The sequence below is a fragment of the Triticum aestivum genome, chromosome 4A (genome assembly GCF_018294505.1).
Source record: "Triticum aestivum cultivar Chinese Spring chromosome 4A, IWGSC CS RefSeq v2.1, whole genome shotgun sequence".
Lineage (NCBI taxonomy): Eukaryota > Viridiplantae > Streptophyta > Magnoliopsida > Poales > Poaceae > Triticum > Triticum aestivum.
The window spans coordinates 355,541,579-355,551,467 of NC_057803.1; positions in this window are offsets into that span (position 1 = coordinate 355,541,579).

Consider the following 9,889-nt stretch of genomic DNA (forward strand, 5'->3'; position numbering starts at 1 on the left):
AACGGGCCGAGCGGGCCGGCGTGGCTGCAGGTGGCGGCGCGCCACGTGGCGGCCCCCGGTTGGCTGCGGGTGGTGGCAGAGATGTGTCCGGCGTGGACCGGACACGTCCGGCGCACGGATGGATAAAGGACTAGGGTTAGGGGTGGAATGATCCGCGAAATTCGGGGAGGACATAGTTTTATAGGTAGGAGGAGCTAGGAGGCTCCAAACTGAGCATGGTTTTCGGCCACGCGATCGTGATCGAACGACCGAGACGATGGAGAGGGTTTAGGTGGGTTTTGGGCCAAATTGAAGGGGTGTTGGGCTGCAACACAAACGAGGCCTTCTCGGTCCCTCGGTTAACCGTTGGAGTATCAAACGAAGTCCAAATGGCATGAAACTTGACAGGTGGTCTACCGGTAGTAAATCAAGGCCGCCTGGCAAGTCTCGGTCCAATCTAGAAATGTTTAACCCCCACACATGAAAAGAGGTAGAAAGGGGCACCGGAGGAGATAGGAGCGATGGAATGCAGAACGGGCAACGAGGAAAATGCTCGGATGCATGAGACGAACACGTATGCGAATGCAATGCACATGATGACATGATATGAGATGCATGACAAAGGCAACAACACACGGAGACAAAAACCCAAACCCGAGGAAATAAAATAACTTAGCGCCGGAAACGGCAAGAGTTGGGATACATATAAGGTAAATTACATCCGGGGTGTTACAACACTCCACCACTATGAAAGGATCTCGCCCCGAGATATAGGACTGGAAAAACGCTGGGTACTCAGAACGGAGGTGATCCTCGCGTTCCCAGGTGGCTTCACGGTCGGAATGGTGTGACCACTCGACTTTGAGGAATTTGATTGACTTATTGCGAGTCTTGCGTTCAGTCTCTTCAAGAATAGCCACGGGGTGCTCATGATAAGAAAGGTCTTCTTGGAGATCAATGTCTTCAAAGTTGACGGTGCGGTCAGGGGTCTTGAAGCACTTGCGGAGCTGAGAGGCATGGAACACGTCGTGCACATTTGCAAAGTTTGAAGGAAGCTCGAGTTGATAGGCGAGATCGCCTCTCTTGCTGACGATCTTGAAAGGACCCAAGTATCTAGGGGCAAGCTTCCCTTTGATACCGAAGCGACGAGTACCTTTCATTGGAGAGACGCGGAGGTAAACATGGTCTCGGATGCTTACTATCATAGTAGCTCTTCTGGCGCGATTGTGCTGCTTTGAGGTTATCATGAATGACTTTGCACATCTCCTCTGCCTCAGTGATCAAGTCATTTCCAAGAAGTTGACGTTCACCGATCTCTGACCAGTTAAGAGGAGTACGGCACTTCCTGCCATAGAGAATTTCAAATGGGGCCTTGCCCGAACTTGCTTGGAAACTGTTGTTGTAGGAGAACTCGGCATATGGAAGGCAATCTTCCCACTTCATACCGAAGGAGATAACGCAAGCCCTGAGCATATCTCCGAGAATCTGATTGACAAGCTCAACTTGACCGCTAGTTTGAGGATGAAAAGTTGTGCTGAAGCGGATGTTGGTGCCCATGGCCTTCTGAAAAGAATCCCAAAACTTGGAGGTAAAGATGTTGCCACGGTCTGAAGAAATCAACTGTGGAATGCCATGCAGAGAGACAATCCGAGAGGTATACAGCTCCGCCAATTGAGCTGCAGTGATAGACTCTTTGATAGGCAGGAAATGAGCCACTTTAGTGAGTTTGTCGATGACAACGAATATAGCATCATTGCCACGCTTGGACTTTGGAAACCCAGTCACGAAGTCAATATCAATGTGGTCAAACTTCCATTCTGGAATGGCAAGAGGTTGGAGGAGACCAGCTGGTCGTTGGTGTTCTGCCTTAACTCTTCTGCAGACATCACATTCATTCACGAACTGAGCAATCTCGCGCTTCATTCGAGTCCACCAATAAGCCTGCTTGAGGTCCTGGTACATCTTCGTACTCCCAGGGTGGATAGATAGGAGAGAATTGTGAGCCTCGTTCATAATGACTTTACGAAGGTCACCTTTAGGAACAACAATGCGATCCTCGAAGAAGAGAGTATCCTTGTCATCAAGGCGATAGCACTTGTACTCGGGTTGACTCTTGGCAATCCCAATCTTCACCTTCTTCACCATAGCATCAAGAAGTTGAGCCTTGTGAATCTGATCTTCAAAAGTAGGAGAGACTTGAAGGTTGGCGAGGAAATCTTGATGAACAACTTGCAAATTGAGTTTGCGGAAAGCTTCACAAAGCTCGGGTTGGTAAGGCTTGAGAATCAGACTGTTGCAGTAAGCCTTCCTGCTCAATGTGTCAGCAATCACATTGGCCTTGCCTGGAGTATATTCGATGCTCGGATTATACTCTTGAATCATTTCGACCCAACAAGTCTGCCTGGGGTTGAGATTAGGTTGAGTGAAGATGTACTTGAGACTCTTGTGGTCAGTGAAAATGTCCACTTTTCTTCCCAATAAGAGATGTCTCCAAGTCAAAAGAGCATGCACAATTGCCGCCAACTCGAGGTCATGAGTGGGGTAGTTCTTCTTGTTGGGCTTCAATTGGCGAGAGGTATAAGCCACAACTTTCTTCTCTTGCATCAACACTGCACCAAGACCTTGCAGAGAGGCATCGCAGAAGACCTCGAACGGTTTGGATTCATCAGGAGGAGTCAGAACTGGAGTAGTGACTAATTTCTCTTTCAGGGTGTTGAAAGCGATGTCACATTCAGAAGACCAAACGTACTTCACGTGCTTCTGGAGAAGGTTTGAAAGAGGCTTCGTGATCTTTGAAAAGTTCTCAACGAACCTTCGACAGTAGCTTGCGAGACCAAGGAAGCTGCAGAGTTGCTTCACGTTCCGAGGTGGTTCCCAATTCACAATTGTAGACACCTTCTCAGGATTCACCGCTATGCCCTTGGCAGAGATGATATGCCCAAGATAGAGAACCTCATCGAGCCAAAACTCGCACTTTGAGAACTTGGCGTAGAACTGATGTTCTCTGAGCTTATCGAGCACCAAACGCAAGTGCTTGGCATGATCTTCCTTGTTCTTCGAAAAGACCAGAATGTCATCGAGGTAGACCAAGACGAAGTCATTTGTGTAGGGATTGAAGATGAAGTTCATCACGCGAGAGAAAGTCGGAGGAGCGTTGACGAGGCCAAAAGACATGACAGTGTATTCATATGAACCATAGCTTGTTCTGAACGCCGTCTTGGGGATATCTTGCTCATGAATTCGAATCTGGTGATAGCCCATACGGAGATCAAGCTTGGAGAATACTTGAGCACCTTTGAGTTGTTCGAACAGCTCATTGATGTTGGGAAGTGGGTACTTGTTCTTTATAGTATTCTTGTTCAATGGACGGTAGTCAACACAGAGTCGGTCTTTACCATCCTTCTTCTTCACAAAAAGAACTCTACAACCCCACGGAGAAGAACTAGGTCGGATGAGACCCATTCGCTCTTGAATATCGAGTTGCTTCTTCAGCTCCTTCAACTCTTCAGGTCCAAGCTTGTAAGGACGTTTGCAAACAGGTTCCGTGCCAGGCTCAAGATCGATGATGAATTCAACTGGCCGGTGCGGAGGCATTCCTGGAAGCTCTTCTGGAAAGACGTCTTGATATTCGCAAATGACTGGAATTTGAGAGATGGCATCCAGTTCACCCTTCTCATTGAGAGAAACAGACGGATGGTATCATCACGAGCGGCAAAGACAATTACATCCTCAGACGAATGAGTCAATTGAATCTGCCTGGCAGCACAATCAAGCTGAGCCTTGTGCTTAGAAAGCCAATCCATTCCGAGAATAAGATCAATATCCGAGTCACCAAGGACATTTGGAGAGGACAAGAACTTATAGTCACCCAATGTGATTGAAACATCCGGAACACATACTCGAGATGTCATTTGATGGGCCGGAGAGACAATAGCCAACGGTTTCGGCAACACTTGAGTAACAAAATCATGCTTAGATGCAAAAGGTCTCGAGATGAAACAATGCGATGCACCAGTGTCAAAAAGAACTCTTGCAGGAATATCGTTAATAGGAAGGTTACCCATGATGACATCTGACGAGTCCTCTGCCTGAGCTGCATTCACCATGTTGACCTTGGCGTACTTGGGGTTATGCTTGACCACAGCTGTACTTGCCGATCTCACAGGAGGAGGAGGAGGAGGGAGACGCCTCTGATTGAAGCATTTGTTGGCATAATGACCCTTCTGTTGGCACTTGTTGCACATGACCTCTGAAAGCGGACGGTGATACGGAGCACTTGATCTTGGAGCTTGAGACGAAGTCTTGTTCTGAAAGCCAGGGTTGGGTGGGTGGGAAGATCCACTGCCACCTTTGCTCTTCTGCTGATAAGGCTGACGGAATGGAGGAGGAGGAAGCCAATACTTCTGCTGCTTAGCCACTTGAGTTGAGGAAGAAGGAGTAGCATCTCTGACTCGCTTCTTGGAAGCATCGCACTTCAGTTGAGCAGTCTCTTGCTTCATTGCCATGTTGTAAAACTCATCGTACCTCTTGGGCTCAAAGAGAACGAGAGCTAGCCGGATTTCTTCTCTGAGACCACCCCTGAACTGATATATCATGCTCTTCTCGTCAGGGACGTCCTGCTTAGCAAAACGGGTGAGCTTCTGAAACATCTTGTTGTACTCGTAAACAGACATAGAGCCTTGCTTCAGGTTGTGGAATTCCTCACGCTTGCTTTCAACCACGCTCTGAGGAATATGATGAGCTTTGAAGTCTTGACGGAATTCATCCCACGTAATCACACGGCCTCCTCTGGAATCTTTGTACTGCTGAAACCATTCTGCAGCTTGGTCTTTGAGTTGGAAGGAAGCGAACTTGACAAAGTCCTCAGGCCTAACGTTACTGCACTCGAAATGCTTGCATATGTCCACGAGCCAATCATCAGCGTCAGTTGCCTCAACACAATTGCTGGAGGTCTTTGGCTGGTTAGCAAGGAACTGGTTGAGTGTAGCAAAGTGGTTCTGATTGTTGCCTTGGCCCTGGTTCCCTTGGTTGCGCTCTTGAAGAAGTTGCATGATCAACTACGTGTTTGCATTGGTAGCGGCCATCACAGCTTGCCATGCCTCCGGAGGTGGAGGTGGTGGTGGCGGATCAGGATTCAGAGTCGTGCGTGTTGGAGGAGCCATCCTGAAGAGGTTGACATCCATTAGCACATTGACAGACAAATTTTGAAGCTGAATCAAACGGGTTGAAATTGTAACATATAGTCTTCACATCCGAACAAAATGAACGAATGCATTCCAATTGACATGGTCACATATCCATAAATTGAGAAGCCACTTAGAATTGAGGTAGAAGAATAAAACCAACAAGGTACGGAACAAGAACGAATACTCGGTGAGGATTACCCAATCCCAAACCAAATATCCGCGGAAGAAGAACTAGAGCTACAAGAATTCCCACCTATGAAACTCCCGAACCTTTCTAGTTATGCAATCAGGTGTTGGGGGTACAGGGGAAGCATAATATCTCACCCAAATCTAGCAAATCCTACATCCAGCTGTATCCATCCTTCAACACATAACTGAGAAAAACTTGGGAAATCGTTTACCTCAACCTTCGAAAAGCATCCGTTATACAAGTTATGGCAATACTCCCGAACTCCCCCCCAGTACTGGGTGGCGTCGAGGTTATCTCACCAACAACTGCATAAAAGAGATTTTCGATGTCGGCGAACCTAAACTCAGGTATTCCAGAACTGCAACGATAAAATTGTGACGACAACACCTCGGAGCTGAACTCCCCGGGACACTGCCACAACCCCTAAATGACAGGAGACACCAAGAACAATGTTCTCGTCACAAATCGATCGGAACGATTCCAAGATACCCGCGTGATCCTAAATTTTTTTAGTGAAATTTGAGAAGAGAAGAGTCAAAACTCTACGTTAGGATGCCTCAACAGAGAGACGAAGGGACTGGGGAGTAAAAAGAAGTCGTAACTCTCCGATATATATAATCCTAAATGACTCAAAACATTTTTCTAGACTCAACAACGCCAGCTATTCGATCAAGCAGGGGGGCTCCTAAGGTCGGGGAAGGCTCTGATTACCAACTTGTAACGCCCTCGATGCGGCTATATCTCCTACGTGTCGAAGCACGACTTAGAGGCATAACCGCATTGAAAGCAATGTCGCAAGTAAGGTAATCTTCACAACAACCCATGTAAATAGATAAAAGGGGGTAAAGGCACATAGTTGGCTTATACTCGCCATGTCACACAAATACATGAATAACATTACAATCATCCAATACACTCATGGTCCGACTATGGTACCAAAATAAAAGATCAACCCCAACATGCAACACGGTCCCCGATCGCCCCAACTGGGCACCACTACTGATCATCAGGGAAAGACACATAGTAACGGCGAGAGTCTTCGTCGAACTCCCACTTGAGCTCAAGCGCATCGTCTGGAACGATATCATCGGTCCCTGCATCTGGTTTGGAAGTAATTTGTGAGTCACGGGGACTCAGCAATCTTGCACCCTCGCGATCAAGACTAATTAATATTATATGTAAGGCAAGGTAATATGTGGAGCTGCAGCAAGCGACTACCATATATGGTGGCTAACCTATTCGCAAAAGAGAGCGAGAAGAGAAGGCAAAGCACGAACGAAGAACTATGATCAAGAAGTGATCCTAGAACAACCTACGTCAAGCATTACTCCAACACCATGTTCACTTCCCGGACTCCGCCGAGAAGAGACCATCACGGTTACACATGCGGTTGATTCATTTTAATTAAGTTAAGTTTCATGTTATCTACAACCGGTCATTAACAAATTCCCATCTGCCCATAACCGCGGGCACGACTTTCGAAAGTTCAAATCCCTGCAGGGGAGTCCCAACTTAGCCCATCACAAGCTCTCACGGTCAACGGAGGATATTCCTTCTCCCGAGACATTCCGATCACACTCGGCATCCCGGTTTTACAAGACATCCTCGACAATGGTAAAACAAGTCCAACAACACCGCCCGAATGTGCTAACAAATCCCGATAGGAGCTGCACATATCTTGTTCTCAGGGCACACTCAGATGAGTGCTCCATACAACTAAAACCAAACCTCGAGTTTCCCCGAGGGGGCGCTGCACAGGGCTCTAGTTTGGACCAACACTCAGAGGAGCACTGGCTCGGGGGGGTTTAAATAAGATGACCCTTGGGCTCCGGAAACCCAAGGGAAAAAGAGGCTAGGTGGCAAATGGTAAAACCAAGGTTGGGCATTGCTGGAGGAGTTTTATTCAAGGCGAACTGTCAAGTGGTTCCCATTATAACCCAACCGCGTAAGGAACGCAAAATCCGGGAACATAACACCGATATGACGGAAACTAAGGTGGCAAGAGTGGAACAAAACACTAGGCAAAAGGCCGAGCCTTCCACCCTTTACCAAGTATATAGGTGCATTAAGATAAACAAGATAATATGGTGATATCCCAACAATAAACAATGTTCCAACAAGGAACGATCTCCAATCTTCACCTGCAACTAGCAACGCTATAAGACGAGCTAAGCAAAGCGGTAACATAGCCAATCAACGGTTTGCTAGGACATGGTGGGTTAGAGGTTTGACATGGCAATTTGGGAGGCATGATAAGCAAGTGGTAGGCATCATAGCATAGGCATAGCAAAAGAGCGAGCATCTAGCAAGCAAAGATAGAAGTGATTTCGAGGGTATGATCATCTTGCCTGCAAAGTTGTTAGAGTTGACTTGATCCTCGTAAGCAAACTCAACGGGCTCCTCGTTAGCGAACTCGTCTCCCGGCTCTACCCAAATAATACAAACAAGCAAAAGGAGCACAATCAACCACGTGCAATGCTCGAACAACATGATGCAAACATGGTATGCTATGCGGGATGCGGTATGTGATGCATATGCAAGATTTGACAAGGAATGATTGAACCTAGCCTCAAAAATCCAAGAGCGCCACTGGAAAGGTGAGGTGATTTCGGTTGAAATCGATATAAAGATCACCGGAATCGTATGCACGGTTTGGAAATGGCAAGCAAAACAAATATGGCACCGGTCTGCGATAAACAGCAAGTATCCATCTAAATGCATCAAGATAAATATGCTACAGCACTCAACCATGAAAACAAAATACATGGCAGGGATCCATTCATGATTCTTGACAAAGTATGAACACTAAGCTAAGGCTAATTCATCCATTAACAGGTTCAAACAAGCATGGCAAAAATGCAAATGATAACAGGTTTCAGACTTAGTGAAATTAACACAAGTCTGGAATTTAACATCAGGTAGCACACTTTAGAGCATGAAAAGTACATGCTACAGGAGCTTTACATGGAAAAGCAAGGCATGGCATGAAGCTACTCAAAGCACTTAACAAAAGTCCCTTAGTGACCTTGAGCCAAAAGGGATCAGAAAATACAATTGCAAGCATGCGAACAAGGCAAAAACATAAACAGATCTCAGACTTAGTGAAAAAAATGGAGCATGCAAATCAGTTAACGAGTAGGCATGTTTACGAGCTCGACGCACTCACTACAGAGCATCGCATGACAAACTAAGCATGCACCCATCATGAATACATGGCATAGAAGCTAGACATGGAAAGAACAAAAAACATGCACGGATCAATAGCAACATCCTCGGCAAAATCGCTAACAAGTCAACAATCTGCCAGGATTCGCGGAATAGCAAAAGTAGAGCTCGATTGACTCAAGCTATGTTGCTCCATAATTGCAAACAAAGATAAGGATGGATAGAGCACCACAATGTTAACAAATCATCCTTACTGATCATCCTTAAAAGAGGCAAGGATCACTAGGAAACAACATGAACATATGACATAACGACGAAATCAGGACAAGGACTTGGAGAAATTCTAAGTCCCTGAAATCAGCATTACCGAGTATGCTACTTTGCAAGCTTGTGCTAGTCACCACACATATCACAAAAATACATGGTAAGCACCTCTGTAAAGATGGCATGGCATATAACAAAACTCATGTAGAACTCAGGAGCATATCATGCACACATTAATCATGGCAAAAATGACAAAGATCTATTTGATGAAACGGATCTGGCAATTATATCACATAGCCCTCTTCCAACAGCATTTTGGGCATCAAGATGAGCTCCAATGAAAATAATGTAGTGAGATGAAATGAGGTACTCTCTGAGATGAACATTTTGATATGCTACACGCGCAAACCGGAGCTACGGATGCGGAGTTATAGCATGCCAAAGTTTGCAAAAGATATCCGAGAGAGGGACAAGAAGTCAACCGCTAGGGTTTTTTTGGATCTGAGATCCAGATCGGCGGCGCGGATCCCGAGGTTGACCTTGAGCTCACCGGATCCCTGTTCGCCGGAGCGGGCTGGCGTCGCTGGAGTTCGGAGGGAGAGGTGGCCGGGGTACTCGCTGGAGTTGCTCACGGCCGGAGAGGGAAGCGGCGGATGGCGGCGAGCTTCGGTTGGCGGCGGGGCGGCGCCGACTTCAGTTGGCGGCGGGGCAGCGCCGGCTGGGTGCGGCGGTGGTCGCCGGCATGGGGCGGTGGCCTGCCCGGTGGGGCGGGCTTCGTCGGGAGGCGGACGGGCGGCGGGCGTCGTCGGGAGGCGGACGGGCGGCGGGGAGATCCAACGGGCTGCGGGGGCTCGCAGCGGGCCGGCGTGGCTGCGGGTGGCGGCGCGCCACGTGGTGGCCCCCGGTTGGCTGCGGGCGGCGGCGGAGATGTGTTCGGCACGGACCGGACACATCCGGCACGTGGATGGATGAAGGACTAGGGTTAGGGGTGGAATGATCTGCGAATTTCGGGGAGGACCTAGTTTTATAGGTAGGAGGAGCTAGGAGGCTCCAAATTGAGCACGGTTTTCGGCCACGCGATCGTGATCGAACGACCGAGACGATG